Genomic DNA, 18,460 nt, shown 5'->3' on the forward strand with positions numbered 1-18,460 from the left:
TGTGCAGGGAGGTATCCTTTACTGTACAATAACTATCCTTTGAGGCCATGTGTGTTGTACAATGCAGCACACATGCAAAAAGGAAAAAACAAAGAGAAATGAAGCTATTTCCCTTTATTACGTAAGCCTCAGGCAGGTGCATCTTTCTGGTGCAAACCCATGTCTACAAGTATTTTTAGATATGGATTTGCATCATAATCCAAGGATGAATGCACAGGAATGCCCATGTACCTCCCATGGAACTCCTACCTGATTCAAAGTAACGCAAGGCACAGCAATGTGCTGCTTTGCATTTCTTTTTTTATATAAAGCAATGGAAATAAGCATTTATGTGGCTCTGTAAATACCAAAAAGGATTTTGTGTTGGGTCTGCGACTAAACCGGATTCCAATCCGATTAAAATCTTTAAAAATCGTGCCCCGGGAACCTATGGCTCAGATTAAGTCATTAACAAAGCACCTCTACCGTAGTGACAAGTGCATATAGAAAACCTCGAAATGTATCATTAGAATCTACTTCAGGCAGACCTGGTAACTAAATCTCCCCATTTTGTTAATCTCAAAGTATGTTTACTGCTTTTTTGGACTGGCTACGAGCTGTCTAAATCCTAAAATCCCATTAGTGTTCAGTGGAGTAAAGGTGGATAAAAATAATAACAGGGACAGCAGTAGCCTGTTCTAAAAGAATAAAAGGAATACATTAGATAATTTTATGATACCAAAATGACAAACACCCTATTAAAGGCACTGCTACACCCATAAACCACTATAAAAATAAAATATGGTCATATTACCCAAACTGACTTTTCTAATAGCCAGCTCCCCTACAACAAAAAAGACAGAAAACATGTATACCTACTGCTTTCCAGAAATTATGCAAAAATATCAAAAAAAAATTTGTCACACGAACATTACAATGTATGTATGCAAGTATGTATCTATGTGGTATTTGTACAGCGTGAACCTAGCCGAAAGGTGTCAGAGTGCAGTACAGGGCCAGTCTCCTTGGGAATCTAAAAAAGACACACGACTACCTTCTATACAGTTAGACTCACAAGTATGACTATTGCAGGGTTAGTTACTTATAGCTTGTACCTCTCTACCTTTGAACCAATCTCACTGGCAAAGATAATTGTACAGATTGGTGGCTGTAAAGTCACAGTTCCATGAAACAAATATGGCCTACAGCCTATTCTAAGCAGAAAGTATCTCTGTCTATTACAACCTGGCAACTTGGGGGCATATTTATGAGAATGTCATGCAGCTCAGCAAGTCACCTTGCCACGCTGCGTGACAGGAAAAGAGCAGGAATACTCTGTATTTAAAAGAATACGGCACATTCCTGCCTTTTTCCCTGTGCTGGTGCTGTTTTGGCTGCTTAGCACCAAATCAGATACCCTTGCACCCTGGTGAAAGGATGCTTGTGTTGCACGCAGGATTGTTTTTGTACAGGGGCAACTTCGTGCACAGAAACTTTATTTTGCATTTTTTTCAATGCATGAAAAGTGCCAAATATAGGTTAAATTACACATACATTTTGTCGACCTAAAATCAGACACCATATAAAAATGTCTCATAAAAACTGGTTCTTATCTTCCATTTAATTACTGCCCGTTAAAACACCTCCAAGACTAGACATCTACGCCTCGCCACAGACCACAGGTAGGAAGCAAGGGAATAACACACATAGGGGTCTGGCAGCAGTTGGATAAAGTGCAGTGCAGGCATACATTAAACACTTGTATATTTACATAACATTGGTATGAAAAAGGCTTTCGTTGCAGATCTTTAATATTCTAATACTAAGAGTATTTTCTACAAGGGTTGCTACACCACCTTCAGCCCTGCCTGCCATAGCTGTAACTGAGGGGTTCTCAAAGGTTCTAAAACCATCCATCGATATTGACCCTGTCTCCCAGAAGTCTTGGAGCCAGACAATATCATGTATATTTAGTTCATTCTGCCACTCTGTTAGAGCCCTCTAACGACTAAAACCTGCTATATTCCAGGAAATTATCTTAATTTCCTTCATTCCATCATTTCCATCGTCCTGCCCGCCGTGAATGCTTCTATTACCTCTAACATTGACCACCACCTGGAGTCAATCGCATTTTTCTAGGCTTTTTAGTGGGGCAAACCTATTCCTAGTACTCATCCCATTAGGGCCTCTCTGTGGTAATGGACAGGTATCAGGTTGTCCCTTACACCAGTAAGAGTCCTAAGAACCTCGTGCGGTTGATAAAAGAAGCCCAAGGGTAGGGCATTTATCTGTGTTGCTGCTAAAGGTGCAATAGTTAAACACCCTAACAGCTCCCTTACCAATTCTTGAGCATTAAAAGTAATCACAATACTGTCCCCTGGTAAAGATTTTAGTGATGGTCCAATCCAGGAAATCCTCCTAGCCATAATGATGTGGCTATATATGAATTAACCCATTCAGCAAAATTTGGTCAGCCAATGTAATACTTTCCCCATCCGTTGCTCAGTAGTTTCGTATTGGGATGTCTGCATTTCTGGCACATTTTCCAGTATGAGCACCAGCGGGCTAGCTTCTTTTGGGGAGAGCAAGGGACTGCAGGGTAGTTGTCTCCTCTCCCCCTCCCTTGAGATGTTACCCCCCTCCACCTGTCCCTTGCATGTGCCCTTGTTTCTCTCCTCGCATGGGGTGCCTGAGTACCATCTACTACTACAGGGTCCCAACTGTTCTGGTGATTAGAGGAAGCGGGGATTAACCGCATGCGTGCGGCATGATTTCCGCCCGCACGCTGACAATTTGTAAATCCCATTATTCATGACGAGCTGGGCTCGTCATGAGCGTGCGAGGAGGCTACCTCATGACGAGCCCAGCTCATCATGAGCGTCGAAGGGGTTAATGGATTATTCTTATGATCAGCCCCGGGACACCTCCGTTGAGGTAGCCGTGCGCTTTACAAGCGTCAAATAAATAAAAAAAATCATGTCCTGCCTTCACTATGAGTTTTTCCAGTAATTATCAAATCCCTATCCTGGGCGCTTCAGTCTATATTGCTTGTTGGGGAAAAATCTGTGAATTATGTATATCCCCACGGATGTGGCTTTCAACTCTTTCCCTTAGATTTGAGCCACATGATTTTAAAATGGAGTTTGGACCCCCTAGTACCTCAATGCCAGTAGTAGCAGACCCTGAGTTCCACAATACCTCTCCCTTCTAAATTAATATCGCTAGATGCTGCTCTAAAGCTACTAGTCGTGTTATTAAAGGTTGAATTGTGCGTGATGCAAGCTGGTCTACCTTTATGTGTATTTCTTTTTCATTTGAGGAGCCCTGGGTATGACAATAAAATAATTTGAATATAATTAGCTGTTCTGTGGGCATTTTGTAGTATTGGAACCGTTTGGTCCTTTATAATATTGGGAACCACCTTTTCATGTTGTTATAATATCAACCATGTCAGCTACATTAGTCAAAGGTTTTCTGGATTTTGATAAATGCTTCTGTCTAGACCCTCCTCGCTTTCTTTTAACTGGTGGTTCTTCTGGTGAAGCAGCACTATTACTTGAACCCTCTCGGGTGATTGGCAGGGGGCCTGGTAAAATATGGTCCATGGAAACGGTATGCGAGTCTGTCGGGGGATTGTCTCTAATAATAATCCCACTATTGGGTTCTCTATGGGTCAGTTTATGCTCTGTCAGTTGTTTGGACAATAAATTTGCGGCCCTTACCAGGAAGGAGTCAAGAGTTGCGATGGTTTCCCCTCCTGCCTCAAGCTGTTTAATCTTTCTTTTCGTTGGTGTATTCATGAAGCCCTCACCCACCAACCTAGTTGGTGGCATGCTTCATCATCGGGCCCACCCAGTGACACCTAGTATGTCCCGGGTGTGCTACGACGCCTGATTACAGCGGAGCTGGTATATTGCTGAGAGTGCAGTGAGTGAGGTTGAGTGAGTTGTGATTTAAAACGGCTTGGTGGTGGTCCCAGTACCCGATGGTAAATAAAATTTTAATAACTGGGCCGTCACCAGCGGTTAAAAGTAAGGCTACAGGACGCGTAAGGGTGGCGAGTTACTGCCCCCTGCGTCCTTCAGATGGTCGACATGTTTCAGCCAGTGCCTTAGAGTATTCTGGCTTTCCTCAGGACCGTTTTTTAAAAGGTGTGGTGAAATAAAACAGACTTAGTGTTGTGGTACAGACTATGTGATACACTCACTAAGGCGTTTTTCTATATGTGAGAGGGGGATTCCCTTCTCATGCATACGCTTTGGGTTATTAGCCAAGGAGGACGACGGCGGGACAACAGGTACAAGGCAGGCACTGACCAGAAAGACTGGTCATCCCCTTACCGCTTCCCTCCAGGAAGCCTTGGCTAATAACCCAAAGCGTATGCATCTGAAGGACGCAGGGGGCAGTAACTCGCCACCCTTACGCGTCCTGTAGCCTTACTTTTAACCGCTGGTGACGGCCCAGTTATTAAAATTTAATTTACCCTCGGGTACTGGGACCACCACCAAGCCGTTTTAAATCACAACTCACTCAACCTCACTCACTGCACTCTCAGCAATATACCAGCTCCGCTGTAATCAGGCGTCGTAGCACACCCGGGACATACTAGGTGTCACTGGGTGGGCCCGGTGATGAAGCATGCCACTAACTAGGTTGGTGGGTGAGGGCTTCATGAATACACCAACAAGGTGCCTGTGACAGAACTAATTAGAGTACTGCAACACTTTGGTCAACTTAAGCTAGTCCTCTTTGATTAATCACATATAAACCCTCGGGGACTCGGACTAGCTATCTAGTCCTCTCTCTCCCTCTTGTTACACGCATAATCTTTCTTTTCCCCATAATAGTATGGTCATGAGTTCCAGGAACTCTGAATTAGAGGGGTGGCCCAGCCCAGCCTCTTCCGGGCTCTGACATGCCCTGGCTTCGCCCAGGGACGGTCCGGGCACGTCCTGCGTCATGAGCCCAGGCTGTGCTTAAAAGCGCAAGAGGGGCATGGCCTTCAGCAGAGGCTGCTGGGAACTGTAGATCTCCCACAGGGTGGCGTGTTTCTGGTGCCCTGGTGATGGCAGTGGAAGTTACAACAACTGCGGGACCATGCTGCTCTTAAAAGTGCGTGAAGGGTGTGGCCTTCAGCAGAGGCTGCTGGGAACTGTAGTCAACCCACAGGGTTGCAGAGTTCCTGGTATAATGGTGATGGTGGTGGTTACAACAACTGCGGGAGAGGAGCTTGGCCTTCAGCAGAGGCTGCTGGGAACTGTAGTCCTCCCACAGGATGGCAGAGTTTCCGGCGTCCTGGTGATGGCGGTACCGGTGTTTTAGATACAGCTTTAACATATTCTACTGTGCACTGAGATACCCAGCAGGGGGTGATTCGTGACCATTATCAAATTAATTTATTAATTCATTTATTGAATTAATGTGGAGAAATAAGGATATTTCTCCTTGTTATGCTTCCCCTGAGAAGCCATATATTTTTGGCACATTCCCAGGTCTACCACTTTTGATAAATCTGGGAATGCGTAAAATATCCATGGGAGTTGCATGGGAACACCCGAACAACGCTCATAGAACACCTTCCCACAGCAAAGTAACGCAATGCAGTGATTTGCGCTCTGTTGCGTTACTAGAGATTTATGAAGCCACTCAGGGCCACACAAGGTGGCCTTGCGTGGCTTCATAACTCTTATTTTGGGCTCGCATCATGCTTGCACCACGTTTTGTGGTGCCAGAGCTATACAACTCCCCTCATAAATATGCCCCTAAGTATCTGCCTCAATCCTTCATTTATTGACAGATGGGCCAGTACAGCCTCAGAAAAATGAAAGGTCTCCAAAGTGCTAATAATGAAACTGAATGCCTCTGATCTGACCAACTACGAATGTATTCTTATCTCCCTCTTATTCCAAAAATTCTGAAGAAAATTGTGATTTTACAACTGCAACTGCAACCTTTCCAAGAGAATCATAAGCTGAATGAGGACACACTAGACGGGTTTTTCCGCAATGAGAAGAACTGAATTAAGAACAGCGACCAGCCTTGATCTAAGGAGAGAAATGCATGACAGCGTGGCTGCACTTTATGTATTAGATCAATCCTTAGCATTCAATACACCAGAGTAGGCTCCTCAAAATACATTTTCCAGATTGGTAAATAAAGAGCACTGCAGATCAGCCCTTTCTCGGTGACAAATAACAAAGGGAGGCTCTCATAACGACCTTCCTTTCACAAATTAATCTATCAAGTTACCTCATTTATTTTCCATTTTTTCATTATTTTCTTTTGTACAAACCAACATCTAGCATAATTTGTCAGATCTTACGGGATATATAAATGTTTAATTATGTTAATGGCATGCAGATGCTCGGGACTTTTTCCCAGCTTAACCAATGGGCTATCTACTTTCCCTACCTGCTGAACAACAATAGCCATGAGAAGCTCTGATTTTTTTCTGAAGTCAAATCTGGCAAATGCAAAGATCATGCTTTCTGATCTGCAGGAAATTGGCCCAAGTTGCTGGCCTCCCACCACTATAGTGGTAACAGTACATAACCTGGGTATCACTGCAGATGTCCAGCCTTTATTGGCACCTCAGCTCCATAGGTTGATTCAGTCTAAGGTTTACCATCTCCAGAGCCTAAAAAGTGCTTCCCTTTATGACCTTCCTTATCAGAATCCAGACAATCATGGCCTTCAATCTGTCAAGACTGGGTCTTGATTTGTATGCACATTTGGTTAAAGCAAATAGGTCTAACAAGAAGTGTGCAGGTGTCCAGGTAACCCAGTTGGGTACAGTGTGGCTCATTACAAACTATTTGCTTCTTCCTAGGTCTCATAGGATATTCTAGACTCAACATTTGATCAATTTTGAGAAAGTGGGAAGCCATGAGAATGCAACTCCCTAACCAGTTGATCCTTGTCAGAGCCAGGAACCAGCATGGGACGGGCCGCCATTATGGCGGTCTCCCTAGCCCCGAAAATCATAAGAGGGGAGGAGGGGGGGGGGGGAGACGGGTCACCAGTGACGCGGACTCCCCCTTTTAGCGAGCGGCAGCCAATGGGCGTCGCCTTTTAGAGCAGTGAACCGGAAGCGCTTCAGCGCTTCCGGTTCAGAAACATTCCGGAAGTCTCGCCTGGGCTCGGTAACCCTTAAAAGGGGGAGCCCGCAGGTGAGGCAGCCTCTTGGTTCCCGCGGCCGCCTCCATATCGCACCCACACACGGGCCGGCTGGCCCCTCCACCCGTCCCTTTTAATCTTTTGTTTGTATTTCAGGTTCCGTCGTGGTTTTGCGGAGGAGCGGCATCGGGTGATCAGCGATTGCTGGACTGCGGGCTACGGACGGAGAGCGGCATCGGAGGCGTCTGTGCGGCCGAGAGCATCTCGGGATCAGCGGCCGTTGCATGGTATTTTCCGGGCAACTCCTTTGGTTAGACGGAGAGCCCGGTGGGGGTACCGCTACCAGCGCACGTTCAGGGAGCGACTGGGATGTAGAATAGGAAGTCGTAGTGCAACGTGTTTGTGCAGCTACCGGCGCATTAATCTTGCGTTGGTGCTCGTGGTGTAAGAGGAAGGGCACGGGTGCTCATTCCAACACACAACCCGCTGAAGAATTTGCAGAACGGTTCCTATACAATTTCATTGAACTCGAGCCCTAGTTAACTATGGGGCAATCTGGCCGGCACAGCGCTCGTCATATGAGGGGGGGGGCGTATAGGGACAACCGACACAAGGCAGGGTCTGGTACTGCGGTTCTGGGGGCGTTTTTAGCGGGTGCTGCGGTCAGGGGGACTCACACATTCTGCCAATTGAGCTAGGGCTGAGGTGTAGAGCGTTTTGATCGCCAGGGCTGTACGGTGTCTCCTATGTCCTAGGGCGAGAGTAGTGTTTTTGGCCCCTTAGCTCAGGATCAGGACAGGGTTCAGGGGTTGTTTGGTCAGCGGCGGCAAAAAACTGGAACCACTGTGAGGAACATTTCGCGGTATTGTCCTTTTTCCTCATTGAACAGCTGCAGCTAGGGGTGCTCATTGGGACAGCTTTCGCAGGCGCAGCGCAGCGTAAAACGCAATTTGTCAATTTTTTCTCAGCAGCACCGGCTATCATCGCGGAGTGGACAAGCACCCACCTGCGGGGCAGCAGTCGGTTGGCGAGCACGGGAAACAGCGGAGGCGGCATTCGGCTAACCAGCAGATATCGCTCTGGGAGCCATAGAGGGCTTGAGCGGGCGGCTCGCCTGAGCTTACTGGGTTAGCCAGTAAGTCTTGGCTCTGGTTGCGTGACTGCGCAGGTTGGTCGGTGTCGCTACAACAACTGGTGAGAGGGGACATTGTCTCCAGGTGGGTACCTGTCACGTGTTAGAGATTCCCCCGGGCGGTCATAAGTAGGAAGGGCGCCCGATCGCTATGGCCCCTAAGGCACGGAGGCCCGAGAAACGTTCTCACACGGAGGTCATGCTGGAAGCATTGGTGCAGCAAGTACAGGCCATGGGTCAGACCCTCAATAGGCTGCAGGACAAGGTTGAAGGACCAGAAGCAGTAGTGGGGGGAAGGCCTAGACGGCCTATTGTGCCCCCAAGGAATTACTCCCTCCCCTCCCCCAAAGCGGAATAAGACAAAACAAAGTGGGAAAAGGAGAGGGGAGGGCGCAATTGATTCAGTGAATCTGGTGTCAGCCACAGAGCCCGAGCCCCCTGTGGGTGTTGAAGGTACAGGGCAGCCAGGACAGTTGGTCACGCCAGGAGCTCAGAATACTTTAGGGGCAGTCTTAGAAGTACCTGGCCAGCCCGACATGACGGCCAGTTTAGCGGCGGTTCTGCCATGGCTTGATTCCATAGGCAACTGGTCACATGCCGCAGGGGCGTCAACTGGTGGGGGTGACGCGATGGAGCGTGCTAAAAAGTTGCTCGCGGAACTTGGAGTTGGCAAAGCAAAGGAGGGGCCGGCATTACCGGCAGGGAGCCCACAGCAGGTACCTGCTGTCCCAATCTCTAATGAGGCGACCGTGGGGTCACAGGAACAGGTGTCAGGCACCAGTAGCAGCAGCCTGCCGGGAACAAGCAACGGCGGGAAGGAGGCGGACCCAGCAAAGAAGGCTGATGTAGCAGCATCGGCAGGTACAAGGCATTTCGCGCCTCTGGGAGTGGGGGAAATGCGTTCTGAGAGGGGGCGTTTGGGTCGGCATCTGTCCAAAGACATGAAAGAAAGGATTTGGAAGGGGGAATACGTGAATATGTTTTTCCTTTTAATTGATGAAGCGGAGAGGGAAGAGGCTAGGAAAAATAAAGAATGGACTCATCCTAGAGAATGGTCTACCATCTTACTAAAATACAGGGTGGAGGATAATTTGGCAAACTGGATACAGGGTTTCTCCACTTACATGTCTGTAATGCTTGAATGCTTCCCAGAGGTGGGGTCAGAAATGGCAATCTACCAGAATAGGATCACCCTCGCTCACGCAGAAAAGGGTGGTGACCGGTGGAAAGATTATGACAAGGCGTTTAGGCGGGCGAAGGCCGAGGACTCCACCCTGAGGTGGGATCAGACCGATATGTTCCTCCACCTAAAATACTTGGTGGTAGCGTCGCAGGAGACCGCACGGACCCCAGTCCCAGATGCGGGCCGTTTCCCTCCCTTTAGGACAAGCCCCGCTGGGAACGCGGGGGGTAGTGCAGCCAGATCAGGGGGCAATAGCAAGAGAGGGGTTTGCTTTGACTTTAACAAGCGTACCTGTTCCAGGGCCGCAGGCACGTGTAAATTCAGGCACGCCTGCGTATACTGTGGTAACACCTCCCACCCCGAGTCCAAGTGCAACAAAAAAGCTAGAGACAAAGGGGGCAAGAAGCAGGAAAGGCCAGATCTCCAGTGAACATTGGCGCTATGATTCCTTGGTTGGAACGGTACTCTTGCACTGAATCAGCGAGGGTCATCAGGGAAGGTTTTGTCTAGGGTTTCAGGATACCTGCGCAGGGCCACAGCGGGGTGACATACTGTAAGAACCAGGTGTCGGTACGATCCAACATGAGCATAGCAAGGGCAAAAATTTGCGAGGAGTTGAACCTAGGGAGGGTGGCTGGACCATTTGAGGACGTCCCAATGGCGGATTTTGTGTGCTCACCCCTAGGGGTGGTACCGAAGAAGGCACCGGGCGAATTCAGATTAATCCACAACCTGTCCGCACCTAGGGGCAGCTCAGTGAATGATGCCATTGCGGATGCGCTATGTAGTGTCAAGTACACATCTTTTGATCAGGCGGTGACCATGTTGAGAACCTTAGGTCAGGGGGCCCTGTTAGCGAAATCCGACATTGAATCAGCTTTCCGCTTGCTTCTTGTTCACCCCGCTGATTGTCATCTTCTTGGATTTCAGTTTGAAGGAAAGTACTATGTGGACAAGTGCATGCCTATGGGATGCTCAGTCTCCTGCGCTTATTTTGAAAAAATCAGCTCCTTCTTTTTTTTGAAAATTGTGTTTATTGCAGATAACAGAAAAAGACACATTCCAATAAATACCTGCGGCAGACACTTAGGTAAATAACCAAGGGCAACCTGCAAGATAAAACACAGCCTCTAGGCCCACATCCCGGAGGCCGGGCGGCGTAGTGTTGGACGTGCCACAAGGATAACATAATCGTTTACATGAAATATACTCAAATCCCCTGTATAGCTCCTTCTTAGAATGGTCATTCAGGGAAAAATCCGGGCATCAGGGGGTCCTACATTACCTGGACGATTTTCTTTTTCTAGGGGCCCCAGGCTCGGGGGAATGCAGGGCAGCCTTGCAGCAATTTTGCGACCTCATGCAGGAGTTCGGTGTGCCACTGGCACCCGATAAAACAGTGGGCCCAACAACCATCATTGAATTTCTAGGGATTGAGTTAGATTCTGTCCAGGGGGTATCCAGATTGCCACGTGACAAGGTTAGGGAGTTCGGGCGCGCGTTGGAATGCCGCATTAGCAGAGAGAAGGTTACGCTACACCGGCTACAGCAGGTGGTGGGCCAGCTAAATTTTGCATTGCGCATCATTCCTATGGCGCGTCCTTTCTCTCGCACTATGGCTCACGCCTTGTCTGGCCTCAAGGAGAAGCACCACCACACCAGATTGACCAAAGAAGTCAGGCAGGACATGCAGATATGGAAGACTTTCCTGCAGGATTTTAATGGCAAGGTGGTGTGGCCTAGCCCACCCATGTCCAGCCCCGAACTAGGTTTAATGACCGACGCAGCAGGCAGCGAGGGGTTTGGAGCAATTCTGGGGCACGTTTGGGTGGCAGAACATTGGCCGGTATGGTGGAAGCGTTCAGGGCTCACCAGCAACATCACTTTCCTGGAGCTCTTCCCGATTCTGGTAGCTTTGGTTGTTTGGGCAGATGCATTGAGAGACCAGTCGGTCATATTTTGGTCTGACAACATGGGAGTGGTGGAATGCATAAACAATCAGTCGGCAAAATGTGGACTGCTGCTACGCCTGTTAAAAGAAATAGTGTTACAGTGCATGAGGTTGAATGTTCTTTTTCGAGCAAAGCATGTTCCAGGAGTGTTGAACCACGCTGCTGACGCATTGTCTCGTTTTAAAATGCAGGAGTTCAGGACACACATCCCAGAGGCAGCGCCCCACCCGACACCTTTCCCAGAACGTTTATGGCAACTTGGTGCCCCAGAGTACCGCACCTCGTGGCTGCGAGCCTAGCGCCTAGAACAAGGAGTGCTTATGAAGGGGCCTTTGGTGAATTTTGTCTTTTCCTAGGGGACCAGTGGGGTGGCAGATGGCTAGAGCATGAGTCAGTAGTAGCTTACCTTGCGTTCATGTGGGAACAGGGTCGCACAGTGGCAGCCGCGAGGAGACACATCGCAGCAATTTCTTATTTTGCGAAGTTACACGGGAAAGGTGATCCCACGAAACGCTTTGTGGTACAACAGGTTTTGAAGGGGTGGCAGCGTTTGAGAAAGGCGGAACCCGATGTGCGGAGGCCTGTTAGCCTAGAGACACTGGGAAAGTTGGTGGTGGCCTTACCACGGTTCTGTACCTCATTTAGCGAGACCGTCCTGTTTCAAGCTGCATTCTGCTTAGCGTTTTACAGTGCTTTCAGGGTAGGTGAGCTGGTCGCAAGGAATAAGCAGGATAGGCTGGGTGGGATCCAAGCAGGGCACGTAAAACTGGGCGAAGGCTCGGTGATGATTACCATTCCTCAATCTAAGACTGATCAGGAGGGTAAGGGAGAGTCCGTCGTCCTGAACAGGGCAGGGAATGTGGCATGCTGCCCGGTCGCCAGGTTAAAGGATTTCATGGCTCAGAGGGCTCTGTTATTAGGAGGTCCTCTGTTTATACACACCGATGGAACACCCCTAACAGTATTCCAGTTTAGGAGGGTGATGATCAAGGCACTCGAGGAGGTTGGTTTTGATCCAGCCAATTTTGGGACCCACTCTTTTAGGATAGGCGCAGCCTCGGAAGCAGCGGCAAGAGGCCTAGGTTAGGAACGTGTTAAAAAGATTGGCAGGTGGTCTTCCAATTGCTATAAACGATATGTGCGGCTACTTACTGTAGTACCGATTTTCGTTTCAACACGGTTGCCCCTTACTTTATTCTTGTGACTCAAGAAGTAGGGAGGTTGGTTGGGGACGAGATGTTCATTTGTATATTTGGATGGTATGCCGGTGTGGCAGTGCACTGACCCCCTTTTCTCTTTTCTATGTTACTTGCAGTTTCTTCATCCTGTGACTCAGGGAAGAAACATGCGTCGAATCAACAGGCGGCTGTTCGCAGCGAAACATTTCAAGAGGTGACGCAAGTTTACTCTTCGCACCAGAAGAACCAAGAAATTTGGTGGTAGGACACTCATATGTTCGCCGTTTGAATGCTTTCTTTACAGGAGCCATCAAAGATAGGGTGACAAGTTTAGGGTCAAAAATGTTATTTTTTGGAAGGGGGGACTGTGCGTGGGACAATTCAGAGAGTTGGTGAACCACGCTTTATGCACAAGCTCGGGACCACCTGCAATCTGGATCCTGCACTTGGGGGCGAATGATTTGGCAAAACTGGGTAGGAGGACCCTGACCGAAGAATTACTCAAAGAGGTAGGGTGGCTGGCGAAGCAGTGTCCACAGTCCATAATAGCGTGGTCCCATATGATACCGAGGTTTCAGTGGAGGGGGGGCGAATCAGTCAGGGCGATGAATCACGCGGTAAAGCGGCCCAACAACAAATTCGACAAATTGTTTAGGACCCCTAGGTTAAGGACGATAACACACAGGTACATCAGAGGAGAGCAGTTTTTTCTTCAGGATGGGGTGCACCTTTCCTATAAAATTAATCATGCTTTTATGGATGATATCATAGCCTGGCTCAGGGATTTGAAACAGACCTTTTCTAGGGCGGAAGGGGGGGCCAGATAGTCGGTCAACTATGCTGGCATGTGGCGGTAAGGTCAACACTGGTAAGCATAGTCTGCGATCTTAGCGGTCAACACCATGTAACTCCGGGGGTAGTGACAGGCGGTAAGTAGGCTGTCAGTGTATGGGGGCCGGGGAGTCATCCTTCCCAGTTGGCCTGGGGCCACCCCTCTAACGCGCGTGCGCAGCAGTCTGCGGCCCCCTGTCATGGAGATCAAGACCTGGGCGTAGGGGGGGCCCGGGGTAAAAAGATCCGTCCGATAAGCTGGACCCCCTGCGCAATCTTGCTCCAGGAGTAATAGTGGCAGTACCCTGGGACTAGAAGAAGGAGGGGCGAGAAGCCTGCCAGACGTTGACTTTGCCGTCAGGCTCAAAAAGGGACACACAGAAAGTCATATTGTGCATTGTTAGATTTACGGTAGGAGTGTCTTCTGTATTAGAATGTGTTAAGGTTAGTCCTCGCAACAACATGTGTCTATCAATGTAAACTGTACTTTCTGCGTTTAAAGTTTTCTGTAATTTGAAATGTTGAATATTGTTTGTAATATTAATAAATACGGCCGGGGGGGGTCACTCGCCCCTAATCCAAATATCTTACCCAAACACCCAGTCTGGTTGTCCAAGTCCCTGGGGCAGGGGGAGACCGGGACGGGAGCTACTAGGCACCAGGGGGTTGTTGAGCTGTTGAGGGGTTCTAGGGAGTACCCGACCATATTTGTCTTCTGTTACTGGTTTGCCTCCTTCTTGACCAGTGGGTTTCATTAGGCCTGGATTCGAGCAAACAAGGCAGACACTGGTAACCGTGCTGTTTAAACTGTGTGTGTAACCACTCTGGTACTTCAGTAGCTAGCAGGACATCTCACTAGACAAATACGTGAATGGCATTTAGCAATGCCTGATGGCCTCCATCGTTAAAGTAATTAGATGCCTCAGAAATTATGCTGTGTGCATTAGAGACTGGATGGACGCACACTTTCTGAGTCTGCACCCGTCTGAGATATAGTTCATGTAATATTTAAAGGCACATTGACTTTCAGGCTGCCAGAATGAATTTGCTATTTACTTATGGTTTCCTGTCTGCTGCAGGGACCCAGGCTGCAGTATTTTACATCCATCCTGCGGTAGTCCCTCTTTCCATTCTGGCTAAGAGGAAAATACATTGCAGAAACGTAGAAAAGCTCGGGCACCTCTACACCCTTCTTACAATTTGTGATGCAAAGGGGTTGATTTGGGATAGGTTGGGGGTCAACTCTGCCACAGCTAACCTTTTCACAGCTCTGGTGTGATATTTAATGTTCTCACTTCTCTTCAGACAACAGATGAACTCTTATTGCTACACTTTATAGGTAGTTCAGGCTTTGCATTAAAACCCCAGGTAGACCTAAACAGTGCGGCAATGAAGATGGGTCTGTTGCAACAGTGTCATCACATATACAGAAACCATAGTTCATGGTAATAATATAGGGTCATATCTACAAAAGCATTGCTGTAGTCGGTAACGTCCTGATTCGCAGAATTAGGCCATTTCTGACCTAATGTACAAATGCTTTTAAATATGTACAGAGCACAATTTGCGATCCAGTAACATTTTACCAAACCACAATTTGTGTTTAGCGATTCAGTATTTGGAAGGGGCATGTTTAGGGCATCCCTCCCTAATACCGAATCACAGTGGCATGTATGAATATTTTGCAACCAAATTATGGTCGCAAATCATTCTTTTTTACCGACACCTCAAGGGTGGTGGAAACCATTCGCAAGTGGGAAGGGGTTTGCATGGGACACCTTGCCCTTTGTGAATGTTGAAATATATATTTCTTTGAATGTTTCATTTTATTTTTTCAAATGCATCTCGTTTTGCTTTAAGAAAAACGGGTTGCATTTAAAAAAAGGAAAAAAAAGGATTGCTTTATTAAAAAACAATCACAGACATGATGGTGTAATGACCCCCACAGTCCACCATCCCTCTGATGGCTGCAATTCCTAATGGGTCGCAAATTGCGACCTACCTAGCTAATAATCATGAGACAGGTCTATTGTGACCCCATTAGGAATTGCTGTTTACAAGATGTTCGTTTTCATACATTAGGAATTGTGATGTCTTAATTGCGACTCACAAAGAACCTATCAATGCCAAAGACCTCGGGGGCACAAAAACTTGAAACACACACAAACAACATTACGTGAGTGACAGTTGTTTACAATGCGCTTGTTTAAATGCATCCTTGTGTCAAAAACTGACTCGAGGACGCATTTCATGCTAAAATACATCTTGTAAGGACAGAGAACGTATAATTTCATGTCTGCCGTAATTTTATGTGATTACGCAAAAGCAAATTATGCTAAATCCACACACAGCTTGTTACCTGCTGTAAGTAGGAACTTCAGTAGTCACCGGCTTTAATCAGTTAATTGCTGAATGGTTCAGTTTGGCTGGTTCTTGGAACTACTACATTTGCCCACACCACCCTTAACCTTCGTGGTTGGTCTTTTGGGAAGTTGTATATTTCCGTTTGCCTTCAGTACTTGGATTTTCCTTGTTTCGCTCAACTATGCATTCAAATGAAATATTGACATTGGTTTAGTGGGTTCCAGTGCTTGAAATGGAAAAATAGAAGTGCAGGTACTCTGTTAGCAGAGTACCGGCTTGTTTCTGAGAAGTGCCGGTACTCTCCAATTAAAAGTATTACGTGCGTCTAGAGAAGTGCCGGTACTCTCCCTCTCAAAATTAAAAAGTGCTGGTACTCCGTACCAGCCCATTTAAAGCACTGGAGGGTTCTACACACAGCTGACGTCAGCATCCTGGTATGTATATGTAACATAACACGTGTATTTGTAAAGCACACTTATCACCCGTGGGTCTCAAGGTGCTGATTAACAGATGTTTATTGTTACCCAACGGTTCTCATTTTATCGAATTCAGATGGATGAAATGCAGAGTGGACCCCTCAGGATTTGAACCTATGACCATGAGGTCGAACACAGGCCCCTTCCATGGATGCATTAGTCCAGTAAGCCACCAGACCCAGCATATGTATTGTATATGTATTGAACTGAGCTCTGCTAACATTATAACCTAGAATATACTGATTAAAAAACTTTGACCGGGAGAACCAAAAGCAAGTTATCAAAAGAATTGTTTGAAAATGTGATGGGGCAATGAATTAATTGCATAAGGGCATTGAGACACCTAAATGGCGGGAGTAGTTGATGTGAAATCATGCACCCTTTGACTCCTAGGTCATTAATGAGTTGATCCGCTCTTAGCCCCTCAACAGCCCTCTGTTGTTAATAAATATACAACACGAAGGGCATGGAAATGAGCCCACACACAATAAACATGGATCTTAAATGCAACTTCACTTTCTGTTCCTGTCACTGCCTTCATACCCGCTGAGTAGGGGGGTAGCCAGTGGTGTGGCAAGGGGGGGTCTGCCCCAGGAGGCATGTGTTTTGGGGACGGTGGCTTGCGCCCTCCTACTACCTGCGGCTGTCACAGGGTGGCAGCCGCAGGTATTGCCAGCATTCCCCTCACCGCTTAGATTCAGCTGACACAGGCGGCAAGCCCGGGGGAGGGGAGGGGATGTGGTCTCACGGTTTGACTGCCTACTTTGGAGCTAAGAAACCAAGGTTCGAGCCTCGGGGTCGACTCCACAACTTAATCTCCAGTGCCTACCAAAAAAATGAATGTGCCCTTGTGTAACATAACTGGTGCTCATGTAAAGCGCTCCAATACCTTCGGGTTGAGTTTGCACTATATAAATCTGCAACAAAAAAAAGGCTTAGCTGCGTCACTGAAGGTAGCAAGGGCAGCTGCTACTCCGGCTACCCTTAGCACCAATGCCATCCAAACTCAGCTAATAATTTGTTGTTTTCACAAATTGTCTTTGCAAAGTCCTTTGAGGAAGATATAAACAACAGCGTGAATGTGAACGTGTCACAGCTGCTGCACGTGCAACACATTATCCAAAGAAAGAAGTCAGCTGATAATAGGGGTCACACTATCATTTTAGCACGGTATTGCCATTATGATTTAAGTTCCTGCTTGTCTTACCTTGAGGCATTTGTCTTATTATACTTACAAAGCAAACACAAGGAGATGATGGACGGAGAGCTGAAACTTTTCAGACACTCGCCCCCAGTCACAGACGTGAGTCCTGTGCTCTCTATGCCACTAGAATCAAGCTATCCTGGCTGAAGAGGGGTGAAACCCCGAAACCGGTCCTAGGATGCTTGTTTCCAGTACAGGGAGGACCTGGCTTGGCAGTTCGGGCTGGACTGTTCCCATGTGGCACAGGGTCAAGACTAATTTGCATATGGCTGGATTCAAACTGGAATTGCATGGGGAGCAAACAAAACGATGGATTTAGGCCTTGACCTCTGTACTGGGGTGAATGTATGACATTGTTCTGCATTCTGTCCATCTACTGTTGTTTTTGCATTTGTCACCCCGAGTGGGCTGGGTATGCTCAGACGTGAGTACCGTGCTCTCCATGCTACTGGAATCAAGCTATCCTGGCTGAAACTGGTCCTAGGATGCTTGTTTCCAGTCCAGGGAGGACCTGGCTTGGCAGTTCGGGCTGGACTGTTCCCATGGGGCACAGGGTCAAGACTGATTTGCATATGGCTGGGTTCAAACTGGAATGGCATGGTGAGCAAAAAAACGATGGATTTAGGCCCAGATCTCTGTAGTGGGGTGAATGTATGACATTGTTCTGCATTCTGTCCATCAACTGATGTTTTTTATTATGCTTACAAACAGTCTTGCACAGGAGATCTGAAGCTTTGTTATAGCTAATATAAAACAAGCAAATAGGTCTGGTCTTCGCAAGCTTGTGTGATGGTTATAAACTTTTTTATTTTTTATTGCAAGCATCTGCCACAAAATAAAAAATAAACATGTATCCATCTAAACCTGGATGGCATATGCTTGTAATAAAAAATAAAAAAAATTCTGTGAGGTATTTTGAATAACAAGCCTTTCAGTTGTTACATGCGTTTTATTATTGTTTATGAAGGAGACAAGACTAAATGGCCACCTAACCAAGCCTTGAACTTGCAGGCAGCTGCAATGTTAAAATTTTACGTAAAGACGT

General features: G+C 47.3%; 1 protein-coding gene across 3 annotated transcripts in view; it reads right to left on the reverse strand.

Moving 5' to 3' along the window:
• The window catches only part of MAG (myelin associated glycoprotein), a 404,692-nt gene that overhangs the window by 37,165 nt on the left and 349,067 nt on the right, over nt 1-18,460 (reverse strand). The gene's annotated exons all lie outside the window — the stretch shown is intronic.

The sequence above is a fragment of the Lissotriton helveticus genome, chromosome 7 (genome assembly GCF_964261635.1).
Source record: "Lissotriton helveticus chromosome 7, aLisHel1.1, whole genome shotgun sequence".
Classification (NCBI taxonomy): domain Eukaryota; kingdom Metazoa; phylum Chordata; class Amphibia; order Caudata; family Salamandridae; genus Lissotriton; species Lissotriton helveticus.